The sequence below is a fragment of the Ornithodoros turicata genome, unplaced genomic scaffold (genome assembly GCF_037126465.1).
Source record: "Ornithodoros turicata isolate Travis unplaced genomic scaffold, ASM3712646v1 ctg00000746.1, whole genome shotgun sequence".
NCBI lineage: Eukaryota > Metazoa > Arthropoda > Arachnida > Ixodida > Argasidae > Ornithodoros > Ornithodoros turicata.
In genome coordinates this window covers 1794232-1818607 of record NW_026999400.1, presented here as the reverse complement: position 1 = coordinate 1818607, position 24376 = coordinate 1794232, and the positions used below count along the sequence as shown (strand labels likewise).

Here is a 24376-nt window from a genome sequence, read left to right as displayed (position 1 = left end):
GCGGCACGAAAACGAAATGGATGTTCGCTCGCAGTCTTCGTTCGTTCAGCGACATTATGCCCTCTTGGGAATCCATTCATTTGCGCCGAAACATATCCTTTTCTCGTGAGACCCATCCCGTGAAAGATATGTGCAAAACTACGTCTAGTGAGGCGGTGGCGTGAAGTATCGCGGGATGATGCTGAAGCGTAAATGTGTACGATTGAAAGTACAGCATATAGCTTCACACTACCGTTTGAAACATTTGCAGTCACATTGATGTACGTGTGTGACCCTAAAATGGAACTCTTATTATTATTCAGTGTAAGGCAAACAGTTCAGTACGTATTCACATGAAGTCTGTTCGCTATGAACGACCTTGAAACATGTTGTTTTCCAGAATATAGACCAGTTTCCGCGGGTGACGTCACAAGGCCGGTGTGAGCAAAACAAATTAACAGAGAGTCCGGGACAATGAGAATAATGTGACACAGTTTGCCAGAAATTACCATTCGACAACACCTGAATCAATCTGCAATTACATACGGCAATCGGGAATCGCGTTCGTGTGGATGCCCACACAACAATGGCGTCTTTTGTTTGTAAACGGAAAGAGGCCTAGCCACCAGGGGGATTTAAGACGGACATTCTATGCCTTTGCAACGTCATCGAATAAAATCACGTTGTGGACAAGGTATGCGCGTCACGTTACGAGTACTGCCGAAACCATCAAAACTCCACAATGTCTCACCGCTAGTAGGTGTGAGGTAGTCAATTCGAGTTCCGCCAGTTGGAGCAATGCTTTCAGCTGCGGAATCCACGCAAACGAGCCATCGTCAACCGCATGGGCATCCACTCGTAGCCACGTGTTTTGTCTGCAGAAGCAGACGACACCGTGACTCTGTCCACGATGCGAAGGGAGAGGAGGCATAAAGGGGCCGTTGGTACGACACAAGTTCCATGCTCTCAAGCGCGCTCCACCGAGGTGTCCTGCTGGCGTCGCCATAGGCCTCTACCCGAGAAACGTCATCATGACGTTGGTAGGCAGACTGAAACCGAAACAAATCGAAAGGGAAGGGCTGGGTTCTACGAATGGACACTTGTTCGCTGCCTCCTATTGAAAAAAAAGTAGGACCGATGGTCGCGTCCCTTTCAAGGACCGTCGTAAGCCCCTCAAGACCGTGGCTTTCGGGCGCGACCTTGTGTGCCCCCTAGTTTCGAGTGTAGTTCAACTCTACCAAATTGGTGGCGCTGTCGAACACTATGACGTCATTTGTTTACAAACAAGGAGGGGTCTATTGCGGCAAAAACGGAAAGCGGCTGACAGGTCATCTTTCAGATCGGAAGCAGGCGTCGGTATAGTTCAGACAGTAGCGTGCTGGTTTGCTGAGCTCAAGATCGCGGGTTCGATCGCTGCCGAGGACGGTAACATGGTTCCCACTGGTAACTGGTTCTTGAAACCCTTAAATACCTGGAATTTGAAAATGCCATTTTCAAGGTCTGGAAAACCCTGGAATTCTTTCGCGGTCCTTGAAAACCCTTGATTTTTGCATTTTTTTCTTCTTCTTGTGGAACTACCAGTGCAAATTCCTCTTATCCGGAGCGGGAACCATATAGTTTTGAAACCACAGGAGTTAGCACTCTTTGCAATGGGAATCAACAGTAGAGAATTAACGGTGCCATCCATTATATTAATGAGTTTTCCTTTGTGTCCTATGATCTTTAACATTCAGGGGCTGTCAGTCACATTTGTAGACGGATCACTATTGTACAGTTCCTGTCTATCTCTGATGTAATACCTGTCGCTTATAAATATTTTTGTAAAATATTGAAGCCCTGGTCATAAACTGTGTTTTATATCCCAGAAGAAATGAGGACCGAGCCTTAAAAGATCCTTGAAAGATCCTCAAATTTTTGTTCCAAAATTCAGTGGGAACCGTAGGTAGAAATGTGTGTGTGTGTGGGGGGGGAAACATTGTGTATTATGTAAACCCTGTCGCCACGCAACTAAAAAGAATGCTAAAACAATTACTAACGCTATATGGTCAGTTTCTGTGTGTCAAAATTAATGTCAGGCCTGGTTCGGATGTATGCCTTCAATAAAGCGTAAGTTACACACGAGGGGTCTAGCGGTTAAACACGTTGAACGTCCTCATTCTGACCGGAGCGCAAAAATTTCCAGTTTTGAAACAATTGCTGGGTAACCCTGTAGAATGACATGGAGCGCGATTCAGCTGTGAGTCCTATTGTTTTTTTTTTATGTACATGCGTCATTTAGAAAAGATTCAATCTATATTTATTTCTTTATATATGAAAGGCGCCGCTCTGTCAGGCACGTGAAAAACGTTTCACGTGTCTAACGTGAAAAAAAAATCGTATTAAAAAACCTTGTCTGAACACGGTGGGCAGAGGTGGGGAGTAATGCATTACAAAGTAATGCATTACCGATAATGCATTACTTTTGAGTAATGAGTAATGGTAATGAATTACATTTTGCCAGCAAGTAATGAGTAATGGTAATGCATTACATTTCGACTGAGTAATGCAGGGTGGCATTACTCATTACTTTTGTCGAATGTTCATTGTGTCACGTGAAGATTGGGAACATCCAGATTTTCTTCAACTCGCCTTTAACAATGACCACAGGGCAACAAGGAAAGAGAAAGGCGCAGCCCGGGGGAGTTCTGCAAGGGTTCAACAGTCGGCGGTGTGTGTCACAAGTGTCTACATGATGATATCACCGAATTTCTCCTGTGCGCATTTGGAGTAAAGGAAAATCAATGAAATAGAAACATAACCTCTGTGAGGGTAACATGTAACAATTTCTGTAGGGATTCACTGTTTTGGTATGGAACCGTGTTAGTTTCTCTTGTGCTGTCAGAGGTAGTTTTTCTGCCAGGACAGAACTGTAGGCTGAGCTTCATCCGCCGGCTTCACGATGCTAGCAAAGGAATCATCTACACTAAATCTTATGTATAGTTTTTGCCTATCAGACTCGCTTCTGCAGGGATCTAGTGGCACCGATTTGGGGACACTCGGGTGGCTATTGCCTATAGCAAAAAAAGCCAGGAAAAAACTTATGCATAGCACCTTTGAGGCTTATGTCCTAAAACGTAAATGTAATGCCAGAGTAATGCCATTACTTCGTTAAAATAATGGCATTACTAATGCATTACTAATATCCAAAAAGTAATGAGTAATGTAACGCATTAGTTTTTCATACAAGTAATGAGTAATGGTAATGCATTACAAAATAAAAGTAATTTCCCCACCTCTGACGGTGGGGTCAACGCTATTGATATCGGGGGAGGTTTTGTCATGACTTCTGAGCACTTTATCAAATTTAATTCGCGTAAAATTGAATTCTCCCAATTGATCTCCCAAATCGGACAAGTCAACCTCACGTTTTTTTTATACAAACAGAAAGCACAAGTCGGATTTACCCCATTGCATTGTAAAATATATTCCCTACTGTTTTGATAATAGCTGAGAGGAAAAAAAAATGCGATAAATGTTGTTTCAAGGCGCGCAAATTATCGCCCGATCTCAGTTCTCTGTCAAATTAATCCAAGGTGGGGCGGAAGAAAAGCGGTCACCCACCCCTTCCTGTGTCCTTCTCCCTCCCCTTCAGATAACTTTGAGTTGCAACTGTGGTCGCAACAATGCTGCCGTTATCAGCAGAAGCTTGGAAAAGGCAAAGTGAAAGGGCAGGTACATCGACTCCTCGCATCGCTTCTTTCGGAGATCTGAGCGCGGCCGGCAATTTGCGCGCCTCGAAGCGACGGTTTTTGGCAGTTTCTTCCCGGCTATTACCATTGCACTAGCGAATGTATTTTGCAGTAGAATGAGGTAAATGCGGCATGCGCTTTCTTCTTCCGTAAAAAATACACGAAGTTGACATGGCAAATTTCTGAGTTCATTTGGGAAAATTCCATTTCTCGCGAATTAAATTTGATAAAAGTGCTCAGAACTCATGGCAAAATCTCCCCCGAGATAAATAGCGTTGACCCCCATAGTGTTCAGAGAAGTAGATTTTTTAATACGATTTCTTTCTCGTTGGGTGAATCACCTGTATGCACCCTCTCACTGTTTGCAAACAGAAGGCACAACCGGAAGCTGTCTAGGGTTCCCAGCGTCAGCAGCTATGGCGTCACGCCGTGTCACTCATTTCCGTTAAAACATTTCTCTGTTTACACATAGTGAAACGGTCTAACTCATATCAGTGACAGGGCGTGGCACCACATGCAACCGCTGACGCTGGGAACCCTGGACAACTCCCGGTTGTGCCTTATGTTTGTAAGCACTGAAAGGGTGTGTTGAAGACAGCAGTAGGGGCCGGTGTGGTAGGAAACATGCATGTCTTTAGGCAACATGACGAACAATTGGTGCGAATGCTCGCTCGTGAATGCACGCTCGTCCTGTCTGTTCCTCGGTCCCTTTGTCTTTTGACCCTTGACACAATTGAACACATCCTTCTACAATGCCCTGCCTACAGTCAGGAAAGATCTAAGCATCTAGACCCCATCATCCGCAACGGATCGCATGTACATGACGTCATCTTTGGCGGCTCAACGCCGGCAGAAAGACGTTACCACGCGTCAAAACTGGCTTCCTTCCTGAGGGACACCAAGCTGATATATCGTCTCTAAGAACGCATCATAAGTGGCCCTTTCGCCGAGTACTCTTCAACACCTTAGTCAAGCATCCCCACAGTGATTTTTATTTTCATTTTCATTTTCTGGTGTTCTACCGCTCATCGCTCAACGCTGCTCATCGCTCATCGCTCAACCCCTGATTGGACTTCACTGCAAATCCAAATCTACAATCCTGTCTTCCCGTTTTTTTTTCTTTTTTTTACGGATCTGCGTTAGTCGTGACGTTGCCTGCCTTGCGAGGCCGACTACGGCAACCAGTTACACCACCACCACCACCACCACCTTGTCTTTTGCGTCGTCTTTACTTCATTATGTATGTCGTTAAGGCCCGTTCCGACATACAGCGCTTTGCTCCAGAGCACTGGAAAACAGCGCTGTTTTTCCCTCCTCTCCCGGCTGCGACTCGATGGAAAACAGCGGTTGGCGAAGTTGAGCTTCGGTGAACTTTCCCATCGCTGTCTCCCAGCGATAGGCTCCCTGAACCAATGAGAACGCCGCGCCGCGTTCACGTGACGGGGCTGCCTTTTTTTCCCCTTCTTCTTCTTCTTCCGCTTCTTGTCGCCGTGACTGCACGTAGGCCTAGTTGCACGTTGCTCTGCACGCTCTCCACGCGATCACGTGAGATCACAGAGTACAGCGCTGGGACAAGCGCTGCAAATGCGAACCCCACAGTGGAAATACAGCGCTGTGGAGCAAAGCGCTGTATGTCGGAACGGGCCTATAGGGTCGAAAATCCAGCGAACCGGTGAGAAAATGCTAAAGGGGTTACGACAGGTCATCCCACGTTATCCCAGATAAACATAAAAAGAGGTTTCTTTGCACCGATGTGAACCTGCATTGAAAGTTTCACAGCGAAGTGGGCAGTAGGAGCTGAGAAAATGGGCACCGCGAATACCGAAACTCTGACATCACAACCATCGCCGCTGCCAGTGAGGCAGCGCACGGGAAGTCACGTGCTTACGGGTGCCAGTGGGAGTCGACGCAACCATGAACTTTGTGACGTAACGCGCTTTGCTCGGGAGTGTGTTCGAGGGCTTGTATCTCGCTAAGTACGACACGCAGAAGGATAATTCTTTTTCCCTTAGTGTTGTGGCGTGCAGCAGAATGCGTTCATGATGTAATGAACAACATCTACGAAAGTGTCTCAAGCCCTTTTAAGGGAAGAGCCCGAGGACGAGAACCGACGATATTTCCAACAGAGATTATTTTTCTTCTGGCTGCCCAGAAGAAAGAACAGTTTCTGTTCGAAACATCGGCGGCGTTCATCCTGAGGCTCTTTTAACATGTACGTCTCTGGAGAATTTTGTAATTTCCTTCCAGCCCAGGCTATCCCGTGGCAGCCCGAACACTAATCCTTTTGATCTCTTTTTTGCTTCTACTGCTTTTTCTTTTCCTTCGCTCCTTTTTTCCTTTTTTACTGCAGGAGAGCCAACAAATAGGCATGCTTCCAGACATATCGACCTCACCTTCGAGCTGTCGTCTGCTATACTATATTAGAATTTTCGCAGATATCCCCACGCGGCCTGCAATGTGGACCGCGATGGGCTTTCTTATTATTCAGAACCGTAGTATTGTGCAGTGCAACGCACAACCAGATCGAACACCAAACTCTTTTCGAAGCTACTACCCCCGCGCAGGATTACCTACTTTCACACTGGATTGGAAGTCACCTTCAGATTCCTTCTGGGATGTGCACTAGTTAACTGCTTGTAGTTAACTAACTACTAGTAGTTTCTAACTAAGAACTACTAGTAGTTCTAGTAACTAACTAGTACAAGTAGTTTCTAACTAAGAACTACTAGTAGTTCTAGTAACTAACCAGTACAAGTAGTTTCTAACTACTACATGGTAGTTAAAGAGTAGTTAGGAACTACTTGCAAAAATGGTAGTTACAACTACTAGTTACTCTTATTTTTTGTAGTTAACTACAGTAGTTAGGTTACAGCGGGCTACAACTACTTCGCATTTTTTCCCTTAGTCTTCCGTGTGCTTCACTGCCTTCTTTCTTTGTGCTTATTCGCGACAACTCCTGCGTATCACACGCATGCAGACACTCGAAAGCAAAGCGTGCAGAAGTATTGCAATAAAGAGAGTACGCATTGCGCAGAGCGCACTGGTATCATTTTCTGTTTCAAATGCACATGAGCAGAAAGCACATCTTTTGTGTTATTCACGGTACATAACGATCGACACACACAGCACATTCAAAAAAAGCTTACGCCCCCTCCGTCGTCAGATTGGAGGCCATATTTGTGTCATTGCATGATATATCACTACATTAGTATTGCAGGAGGGAGTAGTTACAAATGTAGTTAAACAACTACATCCTAGTAGTTTCAAACTAGTTTTAACTGGCGCGATTTGTAGTTGTAACTACTAAAAACGTACTTACAGCACATATCTGGATTCCTTGTCACCTTTCATATACTTCGTTTTTCTGTTTCTCACGATACCCTGCATCATTTTACAACCGTTAAACCTGTCACGCGCAGCGTGATGAAGAAGAACTGCACAAGTAACAACATCAACAGAGCGGAATCGATTCTGTCTTCTGCTTGGTTTTATTAGTGTTATCTCGAGAAGCAGCTCGCCCCGGGCAATCCGCAGCAGCAGCAGAAGCATCCTTCTCCACGAAGACCTCGAAAGAAGAAAAATACATACGGGAAGGAGAGAATACCTCTGAGCCCTCGTCTTTTACTGCTGTATTTCTTGTGCAGCTTAGCATTTCAGAAAATCCCCCCTTCGTCCTCGTACGGAAAACAGTTCGCTTTGCCCTCTTCCGAACTGTGTGCGTCTGTGTGGGAAATAGCAGAGGAAGGGAAAAGGGGTTTGGTGTCTTTTGTCACGTTCGTCCTGCCTGTACCTCACGTACGTTCAGAGTGAATTGCGTTAGGCTTTCTTCGTTTGCCTCCTTTGATTTTGGGCTTCACAATACATGTTCCATGATGTCATGAAGTGCCACTCTTAAGAAGAATGCGCCTGCATGGTTTTCGGGTTGTGGTTCTAAGAGTTTTCTTGTAGCGCGTGGTTGTAAAACGCGGTGTCAAACTCGCGTTGCACAACTGCTTCTTATTCGTAAGAACATAAATACACAGACAGAAAAAAGTTACCATGTCACATGTTCCAGGAGAACATTCTGATCTTGTGTTTCCCTTTGCCTGTTCAGGACTCTGTCTGTGTCTTTGCGTGCGTGAGTGCGTGCGTGTTTGTGTCTGTGTCCGTGTCTGTGTGTTTTACTCATTGTGACGTCACACTTTATCAGGTTGTTATAAATTATCTGAAATTACGTCCCTCTGGGTACAGATGTGCAGGTGCAACTACGCGACTAATCCGATGGCACTATGCATCGCATGCCTGGTTACTTTTGCGAAAGGTGAATAGAGCTAGGAAATTATCTCTTTTACCCCTTTGCTCCCCGCGAAGAAAATATTCTGCAGTTTGCCATTTTCGTTGTAAGCTCTCCAAACTGAACGCAGCAGAGAACACGACATTACGAAGCATGTTTTGTAATCTCACAGCGACCTCTGCGTCTGCAGTGCTCTCCACGTTGCTGTGATTACCGTATCGATAACCGGGACTTCCAGGGAGAACAATTTAAATATGCATGACTAATTGAGCTTCTGAGTTCACCACCTATATATTCATTCCCCATAGCCTCCTATACAGAGTGTCTTTTTTTTTTCGATACAGATTTTTCATTAAAAACCTATAAGGGCTATAGACATCCTCTTTTCACTTCTATCATCTCTAGGCCGGCGGACGTTCTTGGCCATCTGTTGCCCAACCGTAGAATGACTAATTACCTGAAAATCGTTAATTAACTTTTTTAATTATAACAGCTACGAACTTGTCCCAATGAGAACATCTGGTCCCTTCGGTCACCTGATACCATAGCCGTTTTCAGAACAAAAATCCGTTCGATAGATCGTCCGCAAAAAAATCGTGAAGCAACACCTTTTCTTTCTTCTTTCTTTTTTTGTTCATTGCGCATCACCGGAGACGCGTTTTTCCTTCACCCCCAATGTGAGAGGGTGAAAGAGCACACTATAGCCTCTTGTGTGTGTCGTCATGTCATGTCTCCGACTGTCAGACGCCACTGGTTGTAATCTACACTCTTGTGCGTAGGAGGACGGCGTCGTGACCGATACTGCTGATATCGCAACGAGGTAACTATCACCAACCTAGGAATCTAGCGCCACTATTGTGGACGACCGGCGCCTGTGTGTTTCGAAATCATTGGGCAGGCATGTAGTATATAGGAGGCTATGGATTCCCTCATGCTTCACTCTTGCGCTTTTCCTGTGTGTCCCAGAACGGCCATAAACTGAAGATCAACAATGACTATATGACGATGCTGTTGGCGATGTCTGTCTGCCTTTAGCGACGAGCAATTCAGAATGGCTCTCTCGACTTGAAAAAAAAAAAGAAGAAGAAGAGGGGGCACTCTATTGCGTTCATGCGTGCAGAAAAAAAAATCGCAAAACGAAATGTATTTTTATGCAAAATAACACTTTCTTTGCTGAAGGAACTACTTCAACTCTTAGGGGTCCACTATGCAAAGCAGCCGAGCGGTAAAAACTATGCTCATCTGCATAAGCATGCACAAAGCAATCGTTCCGACTGGCGCGAAATATTGCGCGGAAAGCCCCATGCGTTTCTCAGGATCATAGTCTTGTGGTCACTCGTAGCGCTTGTGGTTCCAAGGTTCGCATATCTTTTCTCGTATTCTTTATTTCGACTTGTCATTGTTTAATAAGAGTGCGTGATATTGCGCAACATAATTAGTTGAACAGATACATAGCCACTTATGACGCAAACGTACAAGTGGAAGCATGTGACGTGGTGGGTTTTAGCAAGCGTTAATGTCGTCGTGTCAGAACTAGTCTTAAGAACTAGTCAGCTTGTGTCCTGTTTAACTATAAGACGTCGTGAGCAAGGATTGTAAGGCTGACTTTGTAAATGTCAGCGACAAGCTAACAATGCGACAAGCCCTACTGAAAAATGACCAAATGGGTTCGTACAAGATCTTGTTTGTCCCACATGAATTTATATGAGACTGAAATGAGATACCACATGTCTTGTATCATACCAAAAAGGAATGATGCAACATACCATATGATGGTAAAGGTTCTTTTATGGTCGGTATCAAACGGGAACTGTCGACCCTATGCCCTTCTCCAACCTAACTACGGGACGAGGTGTACAGAGTTAAATAGGCAATTGGGGTAGATTTAGCTGGGGCTGCGTATATAACGTCGACCACCCGGGGTTCTTTTGACGTGCGCCTGAAATCTCGCAAAAAAATCTCACGGAAAACACACGGTGCTGGAAATGTACAGAGCATAATTTCTGCAGTTTAATTTCTTAGGACGGTCTAATGCACAGAGTTAGCCCGTCCTAAGGAATTATACTGTAGCGCCACCAGGTGCCGCCTTTATGGTTTTGCTCCTGCAGTGTCGGTGTCGACGCACTATACTTGTCGCGACGTATATAGGGTGATGTGGCTAGCTATATAGAAGCCAATAGAGACTGTGCGACAAACTGGTGGCGTCGCGATGCGGCCTCAGGAGAAAGTACATTGCGTGATAGCAGTCGGGTAGCCAGCTTTGTTTACATGTGAAGTGCGAGCGTCTTCTTTTCTCTCTCTCGCTCTCTTTTTTTTTTTTTTTTTTTTTTGTGCCACACTGGAACTGTTGCATCGCTAACTGTGCAATCACATAAATTAACTCTTCACTAGGGAACAACAACAACAACGATAAATGAAGAAGTGACATGACACTAGGGACCAGATGTTTCATTTTTTCGTGATTTCTATGCTTCCAATACCACCGAGAGCACTAGACGCGCAGCGCATAGCGTTCGTGACGCGCGTTCGGCCATTGCTTGAGGTGTGCCCAACATGAACGAATATATTCTGTTCCCTTTGTTCTAGTTTCGATGAAACTGAATGAGTACCTGCGAAATGATCAATGATTTACAGTTGCCGTTTTCGTGACGGTGAAACGCCGCTGGATACTGTATCATCGTCGATGCACCGACTAAGCGGCAACTTTATTTGGAGAGATAAAGAGTGGGGTGTTTTATCGCCAGAGCCCAGCCACAGAGGCGATATTGCTCCTGGTATGGTGGTTGACGAGTCTCACAGTGAAAACGGAAGTTCTACGTTGTCCAAAAAGTTTAGTATTTACGCTTCGACCATTTCACAACCGTCGTGCCGCAAGCCCATGGCAGTAGCCGAGGTAAAAAAAATAAAATATCAGAAAAATTCTTTGAGGTTTTCTTTAGCGTTATTGCATTTGTAGATATTGGAAAAGCTGCAGTACAAGTTCAGACAATATGTTGTGACCACACGTGTTTATTTGTACCGATAAAAATGAACGCACGATGCAGATTTCAGTGACGAAGCTTCTGTGACGAAGCAGTGACGAAGCGTCTTAGAAAGACGGTCTGCAGGAAGAGGAGCAGTTCTTTGAGATGTGGGCTTGCTCCCAAATCTACGACAGACCACCACAAGAATAAAGGACTTTCTTAACCGTCTGACGTCCACGTATAACCCAGTACTTCTCTCGAAGCTGTGCCAGAGTTCCTTGTACTCCAGCGTGCATTTGATGAACGTGAAGATGCGTGATCAATAGCCACGTAAATCGATGTCTGCTTGGAAGTATAATCGGCTTGGTCGTTGCCCGGTTCAAGTCACTGAGGTTCAACCGCGTCTGCAAGCGAAGTACTCCTTCTTCATCGATAAAGGTTGATAAAGCCTGTAGTTGCGTATGGCTATCAGGATGACAACCGAAGATGCTTCCTTGTACGGTTTTTATCCAACATGTTTCGGCATGATACAGTTCTTGAGCTGTGATTGTTCCGACGTATCTGTTAGGTTCTGGATGCCTACTATTGTAAACAAAGCGCGGGACCCAAGCGGTTACTGCCAAAACATGAGGGAACTTGCTGTAATCGTCCAACGAAAATAATGGTTGAGCAGAGGCCTGTGCAAGAGCCACAGATGTATTCAGAGGCTCATCGATAGTAGCTTGAGGCTTACTCGTTGTTGTACGCCAAGCTGTGGATTCATCACAAAGCCAAGCAGGTCCAGCCCACCAAAGAGTCGCATTTAAGAGCGCAGTTGTGGAGACCCCGCGTGTTAAGAGATATGCAGGGTTGTCAGTGCCAGGACCATGTCTCCAACAACTCAAAGGCAGGTGACGTTGAATCTCCAAAACGCGATAGCTTACAAAAGGTGGTAGACGAGAAGGTGCGGTCTTTATCCACGAAAGGGCAATCATGTACTCTGTCCATGCATAGCAGCTCGAAACAGGAATGAGCAAAGCGTCGGATACAGTCGTCAACAGTCGCGTGGCAAGCAGTGCTGCAAGCAGCTCCAACCTGGGAAGCGTCTGCCTCTTAAAGGAGCAGTCTAGAGGTCCACAACTTTGTTTCTGTTTTTGGTCAGTATGGAATGTTAGGCGTCCGAAAACAGTTTTCCCACAATTAGTGCAACCGTAATGAAATTGGGACGCCTGCAATAGCTCCCCGAACTTCCCGTGCGCGAAACACCCTCCTTTGCCTTCACGACAGGCATGTGATGAGCGCCAGCACGCGCGTCACTATGTGACGCAAGTGGTAAGGACGCTCCTCATTGGACCTCGGACCACATGATCGAAGTGAGCAACATCGCGCAGGCCGGAGCGTCTGCTACCGCTTCGGAGACGCCATGCGTTCTCCGGCTATGTGATGTCCGAAACGGAGGGTTTCAAGGCTGTCCACGACACAACCACGATTTTTAGGACCGCAGACACCACGGGAAGAACGAGTGGTGCAGCTCGAAATTAACTGCGCTTGTACAGCGAAAACCCCGTGCTTCCCGATAGTGTGCAGCCTGTCCGACCGTTTTCACCGCGCAGTTGCTTCAGTGGCTAACAGGTGGCGCCACAATACCGCCGCCATCGCTTGCTTTCTGCTACTGTGAATTCTGAGATTGCTCAGAAGCCACGGATATATTACTCTTGGGATCGTAATCTTATTTTTTCAGGCTGCATATGTGCTTAAAAAAAACGTGATATATATCATACAAAGAATAGAAGTCAACAAGAAACAGCTCGCAATGTTCGTAGCAGACGGTTTCTCCTATGAACGAATGAGGGGCTCTCTATCACCAACGTCGCAGTAGAGTGGGTGTGGTCTGCAGTTGGAGCGCTCCGGCCTGTCACCGCGGCAGCGATTTTCCAAATTAATTGCACCGTGGTGACACAACTTTGGACAGAAATATCTTGTGGGAATGCTTCTCACACACTGCTTTACAAGATGACAGCAGTTTTTGGCCATGTTAGATACCACTTTAATGCTCCTTTAAGGGGTGCAGCTCGAGATTTTCCAATCACAAACGAGATCGTGTTCCCAGACGTAGTTGCACTTCCGTGGTAGACAACGGCTCCATACGCTTGAGGACTGGCGTCGGCAAAGACGTGTAACGTAGATTCGAGCCCTTGAGGCGTCGAGGTACCAGCCAGAAGCCGTCGTTGTGAGAAACTTGAACACCAGTGGCCCTGAACACTATGTGTTCCAAACTTGTGCGTCTTCCGGGGTCAGCTGAGCATCCCACGTAGTCTTTTTCTCCCATAGCCGTTGGAATAGGGTGTTGGCGGTGATGGTAAATGGTGCAAGGAGTCCGAATGGATCATACAGCCGTGAGACACCTTGCAAAACATAGCGCTTCGTATCTCTCTTGACGCTCAAAAAATCGAGAACGGAGGATAGGGAACATGAAAGTTCGTCATCAATGGTGTTCCAAGTGACGCCTAGCACTTTGACGGTAGTCGCTGTTCTGGTGACACCTCTGTTCACAAAGATTTGCTGAAGGGGGCCTGCATTGGTGATCTATTTGCGCACAGGCATGCTGGCAGCATCGAAGATTTGAAGTGTCTCTTCAAACACCCGAGTGGCCTCGTAAAGATCACAAGCACCAGTGAGAAGGTCGTCCACATAAAATCGCTCTTGCAGTCTTGCTATCGTCGACGGGAAGGCGGACTCCTGCAGCTGCAGATGATGATAAATAGTGGCAGACAGCAAGAAAGGGCCAAGGGGAAAGTTGCGCCAAAGGGTACACGAGTCATTCGCCATACTTCCACAGGTGGTAGCTCTCCTTGTGTAGAGGGTAGAGTGCTGTACCAGAAAAACCGCAGGAAATCTCTGTCAGGACTGTCGAGGAGAATCTACAGGAAAGCCTTTGCAATATCAGCACTCATGGGAATTTCCAAAGATCGGAACATCAGCAGGAGTTGCACAATATCAAGATTGAGGTTGGCTCCAGGGTCCAAAGGTCATTCAGAGATTCCGTCCCGGGAGCTTTAGAACTGATATCGAAGACGATACGAACTTTCGTTGTTTCACGGTCCCTCCTAATTACGGCATGGTGAGGCATGTAGTAGACTCGGGAGTAGTTTGAACAATCATATTCAATGGGAACTCTTTCAGCGTGATTGTCATTAAGATATTGACGAATAGTCCGGTCGTATTCCACCAGCAGGTCTGGATCGCGGCGAAGAGTGCAGGTAAGTGCGTCCAGACGCCGTCGAGCCAGGTCTCTATTGTTGCCCAGATTTGTAAGCTCTCCCTTCCAAGGCAGGCGTACAACATATCGTTCGTTCGTCAGTCAAGCATGTAGACTCAGACCGACCTAGCTGCAAGACCGGGTTATTCAACAATATGTCCTGAGATGATGTCTCATTTACTTGCTTGATGCCGAGGTGTTCGAGATCCTAGAAGATCTTTTGAAATGCTGATGTCGTCAGTCTGAATGTGGGTCACTTGGACTCGCATAGTAGAGGTTTTCAACGAAGAGTTGAGCGCATGTGGACCTTGAACTACCCAGCCAAAGATGGTCTCAATAGCGACGAGTCCGTCATGCAGCTTCTTCGTGTTGCCGGAAGCAATCTTCCAATAGTAATCGGCTCCTATGAGCAATGAGACTCCAGTAATGTCCAGAGAAAGAGCCGGGTCATCAGCAACGGACATGCTGTCATCACGCAGGTGGGAGATAAGAACGTTATCTGGAACGGGTAACGTTTCCATGCAGAAATCTTCAAATTCCAGGGCTTCAATCTCGACCTCGTTTTGCGAAACTGCAAAATGAAGTGTTACGTTCACTCTACGTCACGGTGAGTCAGTGTTAGCACGGCGTCCCAAGGGCAAATATGGCGAGCTCTTCATATCCTGCAGTGCCGCATCGTAACTTGCATGATGTGTGCCGTCTTATAAAGGTACGTTGGCTGCCGCTATTTAACAAAATGCGGAGAAGCTTCTTGCGTGCTCCAGTCCGACCTTGTGCCCAAATCCTTGCTGTTTGGACCAGTACAATGGAACTTGTGTTTGCTGCCGACACGTTGACTTGAGAGGTGTGTGGCGATGTCGATTCAAGAAGAGCGACAGGAGGACAGGACACCTGAAGGGGGGTGCTATAGGTTGGGCCCGTGCAAGAAACGTTCGAAGTTTGCATGTTCTTGCAGCAGAGAGATGTGAGATGTTTCCCTTTGCAACGGGAACAAGAAAGACGAGCAGCCGACCCAGAGTCCTTTGCGAGGTGTCGTCGTTTGCCGCATTTGAAGCAGCACCCGGATCGCTTGAGCTTGTTGAGTTTCTCCTCAGGGGTAAGGGGCAGCTTACAATCTGCGGCATGATGATGAGAGGAGTCGCAGAGAACACACTTGGTAACAGGGGAGTCCGTCTGTGTAGTCAGGGCAGAGGCCGAAGGTACAGGAGGCTCCCGTTCCCGGGTTTCGGCACCGTAATTTCCATTTCCATCCCTTTTTCCTCTTACCATGCATTCTCTGTGCTTAATATGCCTAGAGTTCCAGCTTGTTCAGCAGCTGAACTGGCCTACGAGTGACAGCTCCATCAGGAAGCTGTACCTTACAAACACGAATCACCCCGTCGCTTCCGGGATAGGTTTCAATAAGTGTTTCAATTGTTCATTGCACTCAACTATTAACTTAAAGGTACCATAAAGCAGTAGGAGCGCTGTCTCAGAAAATATATATATTCGATAGCTTGAGCACTCAGTATACTCTTACGTCACAATTTTTATCCTAACTGCATTCATACTTGTTGCTGTTGTTTTTGTTTGTTTGTCCAAGCACTGGGGTAGAGTATCGCCTGTTGCGATGAAACTCCCCACTCTCCAAGGCCGAAAATAAAGTTGTTGTTGTTTGTTTGTTTGTTCTTGGAAAATGAAACTTTAAGGATGTGGGCAACACTGTTTCGAAGTTATCACCAACTTCGCATTGCTGGTCAGGTACGACGGCAAAACTGCATTGGATGCGCGTAACACTGGGTCTCAAACTAAAAAAAAAAAAGTCTGCTACGTGTCAGTTACGTAGCCATCAGTAGCTGCGACCCATATTTCGGGTACGCAGATTATACATTGTTGCTTGAAGAATTTGGAATTATTTCCACACGTCGCCGTTTTACCGCAATTTTGCTAGCAGATTAAAAACGGTACTCTGTCACGTGTATAACTAGCTGAACATAACAAGAATAGGCAGGTCAGCTGGTGTTGGCTTGATGACGTAACATCGCCTTGCAAACGAACACTCAGTGTTTTCGTTTTCAAGGCAATGTTACCGTCAGTACCATTTTCCCAACACCCCTTAACGCCCCCAAAGATCTCGCAACACCCCTCCTCCCCAAAATGTCTTCCAAAGCCGGAAAAACAGCAAATTATGGGTGTCACCGCTACACCCTGAAATGAAAATCGTGGGAAAATCCCTGGTTGCGCTCGTCTGTTTGTCTGTTCCAGCCTCAGAAACAGTTACTCTCCGTCGTCTTTATCCTTTCCTTTCTCATAACAAGAGCAGTACTTCTGCGTTCTTCATAAAGCGACAGCGATATGGCTAGAGCTTAATAAACTACACCCACGTAGTAAACTGTCTATGATCCCCGTTCTAGTTATCGCCAAAAACATCATTTGCCCGGCCGCAGAGGCGCCATCTGGTATATGGACTTTGAACTACCTTTTGGCCTGTGTGCTCGAATGGTGAACTCCCTGCGTAGTTTGCCGTTTAATGATAAACGGCATAAGCAGCACGATAAACCTTCACTGGACGTTGTACGTTCCATTGTTGATAAACCTCCTAGGGATCGAATGTTCGTAAGAAATTGAAATATTTAATTATGAAGAGCCAAATGCACGATCTGAAAGCGCATGACCTGACGAAAAGAAATACGCGCACGTTCCATCAACCGGTCCGTCTGAGTAGTCAAAGCGGAGTCTGAAGGGATATAAGGAGAAGTTCCCGAGAGACACAGGAGCTTGGAGGGAGAGTTTCCTTTTTCCGTCGCATTATGCGTTCTCGGTATTCTATCCTCTTCCGCAGAAACATCATCGGTGAGGAAAGATCTCTCGAATCAACTTCTAGAATGCGGCCTTGAGTATCTCGTGGTACAGAAGAAGCAGTGGGCAGTTGAGCTTTATGAGGACCTCTCTGACGATGATATTCAAGTTCGAGGTCAGGTGGAAGCTTGCGCAGGAGCTCTGTCATCAGGACAATGCAGTATGAGCTTTCCGGTACTTGAGGGCTTTTGAGCTTGCGTATCAACACACTCAAGCCGTTGTAGCCATCGGACATTTAAGTGTTCCAGCAGGTTACTCATGAGCTCAGAATCTTGATAGCTTGATGATGGTAATCGCTGTCGTCAGATCCAGGCCCTTGATGGTAAGTTCCACTTTGCCCTTGAGCAGTGACCTGAGTTACTGGAACCTCGCAATATAAGGCTAGGTTGTCGCGTATTGCAGACACAAACTGATCCCAGGACGACTGCCATCCCAGCAAACCATATACGTCCCAGGTTTATCCTGGCGATATCACAAATTAGATGTTAGGATATCCATGGGAGCTTCACAGAGAGCCCGTTTACGTAGAAAGTACATCCATGCGACTGCCAGATTCCTACTGATTTCACATCCCAGAACCGTCGCATAGACATCTATTTTGGCTATTTTGATGTTCCGGGGATATTTTAAATTTATGCTATTTCTGTGTTGAATCAATTTGAAATTGATAGTGATTGATTGCTATAGCAAATGAATGCTGCACATACTACTTAAGCAAAAAGGCACCTATTTTTGGCAGCACACCCCGCATGGGGAGGGGTGCCCAGCAACCTTTCGGCCACAATCCAAGACCAATGCAGACCGCGCGGTAATAAATATGCTTTCGCCTTCCACCATATGAGACGCGGGCTCCCTTTTTGCCCCCCCCCCCCCCACCGCGTGCGCGGACCTCAAGAAATACCAGAGCGATAGACACTTTCCAAGTCGCATTGTGGACGTACAGCAGGCCATATGCGACGTGTGCGGCCTTTGTGGGACGTACCTGGAATATTTCTCGTTTATTGGGGTATGACGACCATCCCCCAGCAAAAGGTTCAACCTCAAGTTTTGAAAGTTGAGGAGCTTTTACATGGTGACGCGGAATGGTACTGTGATGTTACGCGGAGTGTGGCGACATGTTGCACGTGCCGCATGGTACGGCTGCGGATAATTTGGACCACCTGGAGTTCTTTTGACGTGCGCCGGAAATCTCCGAGACACGGTGCTGAAAGCAATGTTTACCTCTCCCACATTGCTACCGCCCTCGGCCGGGATCGAACCCGCAATCTTGAGCTCAGCAAGCCAGGACGTTACCGACTAAGCTACCGAGGACGGTGGTGACGCGGAGAAGGCATGAAAGAAGTTGCAACAATTTCTTATGGGCAGTTGGAACGTACGTTCACGTGTGCACTCTCAGGTATTCCTCGTTGATCATTGCAGTATGGCACCATATCCATTATCAGGTACTAAAAAGTGCACACACACACATACATATGCGTTGTCACGAGACCGATTAAAGACTCCGTCTTGCCAGTTGAGAAAGCCATGTACTGCGAACATGTGCGCTTTGTCGTTGGATATTATTCCCGGCGAATTAGCTCAACTACGCTGTGTGCAGACGGCTCTTCGTTATGCTGTTCATTGCCTTCGAGAACGGCGCTCACGGTCTTCAATAGTTTGATTCTCTTGTTTTGATAAATCATAGCTTGAACTCGCTGACTACTTGTCGCGCGTTCTGTTTTCAGAAGTTCGTTCTGCGTGCCAGTGGTTCTAGCCGAGTCTACTAATAATGTTCCACGAAAGCGCAACGTAGTAGCTCAGACGTGTAGCTGGAACACGGGTTTTGGGCCGATGATTCCCCTTTTGAAATAACGTGAGCAGTGGCAAAACAAAGGGAACAACAGACGTGAAAAAAAGGTTAAAATGGCGCCGAAATATGATGCAATATGCAACCAGTGGCGCCAACATATTATGCAACCGTCATGTCATATGACAATCGGGAAGAAATATGCGGTTACATGACACACAAAACGTTGTAGATTTGTGTCGTTGTGATTGATAATGTGTGGAGAAACGTTAGAATACCCATTAGAACCCATTAAAAATATATCCATTTTGCATGAACTCCCGAGTCCTATGTATCATGTAGCAAATATCGTATTAGAAAAAAGAGAGAGAGAGAGAGAGTGAGAGAGAGGCAGCATCTTTGGGCGTTGTGCCAAACGCGTTTAAACGCTGTGGCCTTATAGGGTCGTCACGTGGCCATATTATGGGTTGTGATGGGGTGTAACGTGGTGGTTGACTCTATAAAGCTATGGACGGGCATACACAGTAATTGCCCATATAAAGTTAGCGTGTTAATAATGTGATCGCGTTATCACTTTCATCAACATCGTATATATACGCGCAATTTAAGGACAGAGAAAAACGTAAAGCAGCTCAAGTTCAAGTCAACCGTCGGTCGCATGTATATAGTGCACATATGGCCAGTGTCTTGATACTCTGATACCGCGATATCAGCACGTGAACAGTTTCTATAACTTTGTATGTGCAGCCGTGTCAGCACAGAATCTAAGAAGTGAGAACTCCGTAGATCTCAGAAGAGATGAGGCCCTGTCGACTTTCCCAACGTCTTTCACTGAGTTGAGTTGATAAGACAAAAATAATAATAAATAAGGAGAAATAGGCACTCATTACGAGAGTCGGCTACTCCAGATCACTTAGGAAAATAAAAATGGCTAACTACAATAAAAGCAATGAGTGACAAAGACACTCAGTCAGTCACTCACACACTGTCAGTCACACTGTGCATAGGTGGGGAAGTTATGTTTATTTTATAGCGCACTACCGTTACTCACTACTTTTATCAAAACGTAACGTGTTACGTTATTCGTTACTATTGCGGTAGTAGGTAACGCGTTATTAACGTCGTTACTTCTAGTGAGTAATGCCGTTACTTTTGCATTACTTCACGAGTTGTCCTTATAATATGTTCCATTTTTGGTTGAATCACATAGGTGTCTCGACCGATGATCCTGTCTCATTTTGTGAATATTCTTTCATTTTCGCCGGATGCAGCGCCTACACATCGCATGTAAAACACGGCTTAGAAACATAATGCAAAAATAAGTATACACTTTTATACAACTACAAAACACACACAATTCATAAGCGTAAACCAGCTACTAAATTTGGGATACTCATTTACCTGGAGGTGTTTCTTTAGATATGATGATGACCTGATGCTCGTGGAATATGTCTTGCTCGACAGGACGCATAGCTTGCATTGAACCGTGAAATTCCTCCCATCACAATTAACTACTTCAAAATACGGAGTTAGCTCCGTCCAGAATAAAGGAACGTTCTTGTCCGCTGATTCCATGAGGCTTAATGACCAGTGAGTGCTCCTTGTCAAGGTTGATAGAGACGCTGAGCTTTTATCTCACGCAGTACGAATCCAAACAGCCAATCCCTTGGTACTCTGTTACTTGATCAGAAGGTAGAGGCTATTTTTCTGTCGCTTTTGCCTCCATTCGTCCGAAAAATACCAGAGGGAGTGAAAAATAGTGGTAAACAGAGGTGACATATCTCAATCAGGGTAGGTCAATAATAATTCTTTTGCGTTCTTCGTGGGTGCCGATGTGATCTTCTTGTCATTGTTGAAGATGAATAGAAAAAATCGGGGATTTTCCCGGATTCTGCAGGCACGGTCCTCGCTCAAGCTTTCAAGTTTAGACGATGAAACAATGTTCTCGAACACGCAGTAACGCATAACGCCGTCACGCGTTAGTTAGTAAAAATGTAATGACGTTACGTTACTCATTACTTTTCTCCCAAATGTAATGCGTTACCATATTTCACTACTCGAATGTAACGCGTTACCGGTAACGCACTACTTTGTAACGCGAAGGGAGTTGCCTCAGGACAGGAGCCACCGATATTTCGAACAGGGACTGTTCTTCTTTTGGGTATACCGTCCTCATGTTTGGCAGGGTATTTAAAGGGTTAGGTGTGACGTGTTAAAGGTTCATGAGAATTGTGGGTCAACAGCCGAGAGGGAAGAAATGGTGATTGACAGAATGGCGTAAATGCAGGCTAGCTGGTGGATAAATTCCATGATAGGCAAGCCTGAGCGATGGGCAAGACACGAGCCTTCGTGTTTGTGTTTGTTTACGTGTCTTGCCCATCGCTCAGGCTTGCCTATCATGGAAGAAATGGTGCGTACGGGCTTCTACGGCCGGAGTGAATGGCCGCTTTGTTAGAGTGTGGAAGGGGATTATGTGAACGAAGTGATCTTGGCTCCAGACCGGTCACAGAAATGGGAGGTTCACGAACACGGGGACGAAACGGGACAACAGGCAGGAATGGAGCTTTCTCACATACGCGTCGTATCCTAGCGGCATCTCCAACGAACCATGCTCGGCGTGCGTCAAAACAAATCCACGTGGATAGCACACAGGACCAAAACCGGTCCGGAGTGGGGCCAACAAGGTCGGGCCATTCGTGCGGTCTCCCCACTGGTCCCCACTTCTGTCGTCCCCATAGTGCGCCATCTGGTGAAGACGGAGATAATCCTCTCTGGCACCTCGAAGTCGTACGCATGCGCACAGGCCATGGTGAAAAAGGTCCACTGGCAAGCATTCCGAAAGATAAGGATGTTAGTGGTTACGTGGGGAAAATTCCAGAGAAAGCAAAGTTTTTTTTTGTTTTTTTTTTGTAGGGTATATATTCGTAATACAAAGTTGTGGCATGCAATAAAGAAAGCAAAAAGCAGTGGCCGGTTGGTGACACAAAGCAGTCAACATGGCCCTAGCGTCGGACTTGCTGAAATAGATTAGTCGTGACGCACGCTTCTGATCTGCTCCGCGTGCCGCAGCATCAGCCGCATCATGGCCAGGTATGCCGCAGTGTCCTGGAATCCATTGAAAGAACATGTCGTGTCCAGCACCCAACGCCTCTGCGTGTGGTTTTATAACATCAGCAACTGCAGGGTTGACAGCACAAGTAGTTCCTGCAGACACGAGGGACTGCAGAGCAGTCTCTGTCTTTCACTGTTTTACACAAGTGCACTGTTTTATCCTACTGGACATCACGAATCAAAACGTCTTGGGCATTGACTTACGCCCTCGGATACACGCAGTCACATAGGAACGTGTCCTCGTTTTCTGTCTCTGTAGAAGGTCTCTGTACTCGAGCTGCACCTCGAAACCGGGATTTGCTCTCCAGCAACCAACGTCGACACGAGACGTACACAGGACCGAGCTTTTCTCAGCGGCAAGCGACGCTGTCGAAAAACGCCAAAGCTAACCGCATGAAGAGTTTCTACAACGGCGGATGGACGGCGTCCAATATGAACATTTCCGTACTCTCTCAAGGAGAGAAACTCCACATAACTTGACAACAACAACAACAACTAAAACCTTACTATGACATGGGGTGATCCACCGCTGGAGAGCAGTACACTACCCCACTACACGCGAAACATTAGATGTGAGATGTGAGAATGAAGTTGGTTATAATTGCAAGTACAACAGTTGAGCTGTCCTCCACTGACTGCGCTACGCCACAAAAAGGAAGATGAAGATGAAGAGAAAAGAGGTGGTGGTGGTGGTGGTGGTTGTGGTGGCGGCGGTGGTGGTGGTGAAAGGGCTTGCCGTTGTCGGCCTCACGTAAGTGGGCAACGTCACGACTGACGCCCTGGGGAAATGTGCGTCCTGGGCCGACACACACACACGAAAGAAGCACCAATGGTCATTGAGATGCAGAGTATGACTCTACTGCGTCTGGAGCAAACCGGTAGACAAGAGGAACTCCATGAACATCGCCAGTGTTACGCGTGGCTCTGACATGGGCCAAGAATTGCAGCCAGGTTGAATGTCTGTTAGCTAGCAGTACTCAACTGAGCACAGAGCTGCCTCTCCGTTTCGTCGAGCTCACATTCTGTAAGGACGTGCTCAATGTTCGCTACGACACCACATTTGAAAACCACACAGAACCCGGCTATCTTGCTCCACCGTCCTTTGCAAGCAAGGCGTCGCCAGTCTGATGTGTCGCTATAGTTGCTCACTTTTGCGCGCGCTTCTGCTTTGTTGGAAATATCCTAGGAAATAGGAAAATTTGCTGGAAGGTCGATATGCAAAAAAGAAATCTCTGAAGAACAAACTTAAAGCCAACTAATAGTTGACTTATCCGTTTCTGAATTATATTACATTTAAATTGTATTACATATACACAAGTTGTCGCGTCTTGCCCATTGCATATCATCGGATGCATGAATTTTTCAGTTAAACACCGGATAACCAAGAGTGCCCATGTGTTGCATATATCTATATAAATGAATAAAGAAATAGGATGGGAACTTACATTGACAGAATAAGCCTGCGAAACGCTGCTACACAGATAATACGAAAAAGGACTACAAAAATTGCACCTCTTTGACGGGTCTCCACATTCGTGGCGGAAGTAACTGGTCTTTTTCTCTCTCTCTCTCTCTTAACGCATACACCAATCCGGACAATTCTCACGTGCAATAAACAAGTATAAAATAAAGTACTTTTGAGTGGTAAAATTTTATGACGAACAAGGTTGAGCAGCAATGCGCACTCACGAAGCCATTTGTTGTGAATGCCGTTCCCGCTATTCACAAGGTGCCCAAATACATGGAGCGAACACAGCATTTCAGTTGACATCTTCATCAATCTGTTGCACACTTCATTTGTGATTTGCATGTTGAACGCTCACGCGAGAATTATGTTTTAACATCCGCAACAATCTTACGATCTTCTGCCAAACGCAATCCACCATCCCCCGAGCAGTCTTAGCAATTCCGCGTGCCGCCATCTATGGGGTCTCCCATAAAACCGACAGGATGAACCTAACGGGAGGCTGATACCTTATTGGCCACTTGCGCGCCGCTCCCACCTCTTCCGTCGCTCACGCTGGTTCTTCCGCCGAACGTTACGCCGAAGCAAGAAACCTCATTCTCTTTCTGCAGAAGGCCGGCCTTGCTCAGCGACCCATCTAATACTTTGCTCTCCCCGACGAACTCGTGCACCCTCACCGCATCCCCATCCTTCATCCTCCTCTATCCTCCATTCGTCCGTCCTTTCTTTGTGATCTTTTTTTTTTTTTTTGCTATAGTCGTGACGACGCCCACTTCTGAGTGGCCAACAACGGCGAGCCTATCCTGCCATTACCCCCCCCCCCTCCGTCGCCCACTTGAGTGCGGCCAACCATAGCAAGCTACCTCGACACCCCCCCCCCCCCCCCCCTCGCCCACCGCGAAATATCTACTCGCTTCCAGCTTCGGGGGCTGCGTCCCGTTTCTGTTGTTCTCCTCTGCTCTGGCCGCTGCTCGCCAAACGCCACGGTAGGATAA

General features: G+C 46.5%; 1 protein-coding gene across 5 annotated transcripts in view; it reads left to right on the top strand.

The window, feature by feature from the left end:
• Positions 1–24376, top strand: part of LOC135374752 (muscarinic acetylcholine receptor M5-like) — a 399570-nt gene that overhangs the window by 362720 nt on the left and 12474 nt on the right. The gene's annotated exons all lie outside the window — the stretch shown is intronic.